Below are 2,567 nucleotides of genomic sequence, written 5' to 3' on the forward strand. Positions count from 1 at the left end.
CCATTATTTCGTTTATCCTAAAAATAAAAAAACGAAAATTAATATTCATACTTTTGACTAACAGGATAAGAATAATATATAAAAAAACCTTGAAATAAAGATAAAAATCATAAATTTGGAATTCAAAAATATAAAATATTTAGAAGATAAACTAATTATCTAAATGTAATTTTTTTTAAACCACTTTATAAACTTAGATAAATACATAATATTATATGCAAAATAAATCATAACATATTGGCATAAAAGATAATTTTTTATAAATACAAAAAAAAAACTAAACTCCTAATTTTATTTCAATTTGGGAACTTGCGCCAAAAAAACCGAGCTTAATTCAAATCACTCTTTAATCTACACCAAAAACCTTAAGCTTGACTAAAAACCGCCCCTTATCTTTTAGTTTCGAAGCTCATTCAACATTTCACTAGCCGGCCCTAATCCGCCTCTGCATGTCTCCCTCTCCTCGGGCTCAGATCTCGCAACCCCACCAGCCTCCGATCTCGTGCCGCTGGCAACACCAACGCTCGTGATACACGCGCACAGATCACTCGCTCACGCTGCTGTACCTATTGCCTGTGGTCGCCCCCTCCGATCTCAACCCTCGCACCTCCAGTAGCCTCCGACATCGCACTTCAGGCGACAGTCACAATCGTGCTTTGCGTTCACTGGTGGTAGCTCTTAGTCGGTCAAACTGCTCAACGTCGAGAACTTCTCCAGGTTTTTTTTTTTTTACAATTTTAATCCTTTGTAAATTTTTGTGTTATCTGGTATTTCTGTATTTCCGGAAAAAATAAGGGATTAGATGATGGTTTATAAATGGGCATGTGTCTATATTATTTGGATTCATGTTGTAAGGATTTATTATTTTGTTGCCGGCCTCGTACAGAGCAGCAATCGCAAAGCCAAGATTGCCATAACACTAGCAGCAACCTAGCACTAGAATCCCTAATACGGTAACATGACGCATATTAAGCAAATAGTTTGATATCCCTAATACGGTAACATGATTTTTATTTTTTCTGAATTCTTTTTATGATGTCGATGACTGTGTTGCAGGCATTTAGAATACTATGACGCGTAAACATAATATCTCCGGACAGTCAATCCTCGAAGAGTTACGAAGACAAAGTGAAGACATAAACTTGAGTTCGGAAGATGGGTTGGAACAAATTAGGCTCAATGATGATGGGGATGAAATTTCAGAGACGGAGATGTTAAATCAAAGTGGTGGTGATCTACCGGAACGTGCTGCACCTAAGAATAAAAGAGATGAAAATGAGCCACTGCTTGTGAAAGTTAAAGGTAACTTTATTCAGACTCTAACTACTCTCTCAGTCCAATTTATTGACTTTGTGCTGGTTGTTTTTTTTTTCACCCTTTTTTTTAGTTTATGCAACTCTGTTTTTGTTCCCTTTCATTTTGGTTCCTTCTGTGTTTGCTCTGCACAAAGCATACTTGTGAATTTTCTGTCTTCTCTTGGATATGTGTAACTATATATATATTTTAAAGTGATTGGATGGTGAATTCTATGGTGTAGAATGTAATTTTTTTCTATACATATTGAACTTAGGTGGAAGCTGTTAAAAATGGACACCTTCTGTATTGTACTCTATGTTCAATAAGGTCTTGTAGTCTCTTGGCTAAACAACAAGATAGTTTGTAGTAATTTGCTTGTTTGTATTAAATATTAATCGAAATTAATTTTTGAATGAAAGTGTTAATTAGGCAGATTAAATTTTTTTGGTAAGTTTAAAATTTGGACCAGAATTGAATTTGGAATTAAATAAGTCCCTGCTTTTCATTGTTATGTTTGAGTAATTATTATGGTTTGTTATTTATAACTTATCAGTTGTCCGTGATCAAAGACATAAAAAAACATACCAGCAGTCACTTTTGATTATTTTAATCAAACACAAAATAAAATAAAATATTAACAAAAAATAAAAAACTGATTTTAGAAAATAAATCACGACGTAATTTTATTAAATTCTTATCATTCTTTTTTAGAAATTATTAGTATTTTTTATTTTAATAAGAAGTTTAGCTTCTTTAATTTTCTTCTCTCAGATTTATGTCAGAATTTAATTTTTTTGAGAAATCTGATTTCTATTATATATTGTTATTATCCTGGACAATCATACTTAGATTGTAAGATTATTTGTATCAATGGCTAATGTTATATACTAAAATAATGATAGATAATAAATAAAAGAAAGAAAGAAAGAGAAAGGCTATATATTTATGAAGAGGGTTTTAGAGTTTTAGTTATGATAGTTTTATCTGTATTATGTGTATTTTTATTGATTGAGAACAATGAATGTTATTAATGACATTTTAATTCATTCGGCATTCAAGTTGGTAGAACTACCTTGAACCATATAATCTAATTTCCTTAGTCATTAAAGCCGCCTTGTTTAGTTGATAAGTTCAGACTTCTAGAGATAATTTTTTGAGAGCCCACTCTGCTGTTATTGTCGGATACTCTATTCAGTTTGGTGCTGGTATGTCTATATAATTTATTATTAGATGAGTATGTAATTTAGATTAATTATTGATATATATGTGTG

General features: G+C 31.7%; 1 long non-coding RNA gene across 1 annotated transcript; it reads left to right on the top strand.

Moving 5' to 3' along the window:
* The first annotated feature begins 389 nt into the window (after positions 1 to 389).
* Positions 390 to 1,882, top strand: LOC107472567 (uncharacterized). The gene is made up of 4 exons (XR_008005207.1): positions 390 to 717; positions 887 to 953; positions 1,057 to 1,302; positions 1,850 to 1,882. It is a non-coding gene; the product is annotated as an uncharacterized LOC107472567 (long non-coding RNA).
* The last annotated feature ends 685 nt before the right edge of the window (positions 1,883 to 2,567 follow it).

Source organism: Arachis duranensis, unplaced genomic scaffold, assembly GCF_000817695.3.
Source record: "Arachis duranensis cultivar V14167 unplaced genomic scaffold, aradu.V14167.gnm2.J7QH unplaced_Scaffold_166046, whole genome shotgun sequence".
NCBI lineage: Eukaryota > Viridiplantae > Streptophyta > Magnoliopsida > Fabales > Fabaceae > Arachis > Arachis duranensis.